The sequence below is a fragment of the Penaeus monodon genome, chromosome 32, assembly GCF_015228065.2.
Source record: "Penaeus monodon isolate SGIC_2016 chromosome 32, NSTDA_Pmon_1, whole genome shotgun sequence".
In the NCBI taxonomy this organism is placed as follows: domain Eukaryota; kingdom Metazoa; phylum Arthropoda; class Malacostraca; order Decapoda; family Penaeidae; genus Penaeus; species Penaeus monodon.
Window position 1 is genome coordinate 20,742,082 of NC_051417.1, and position 238 is coordinate 20,742,319.

A 238-nucleotide genomic window follows, 5' to 3' on the forward strand; every position below is an offset into this window, starting at 1 on the left:
GGGAAAAGAAAAAGATGAGAAAATAACAAATAAAAGACCATCAAGTTCAATTCACAAGAAATCAAGTGGTTATATTCTTTATGCTGAAAACAAGAAAGGAAAAGAAATGGGCCACATCACAGTCAGTACTGATTTACACCCAATAACTGTCCTAATTTAGCACCATGTTTTCCTGTCCCTTCCATAATTTACAGATGGTGAATGGGGAGGAGACCTTGGCCTATTGCTACATTTCCTA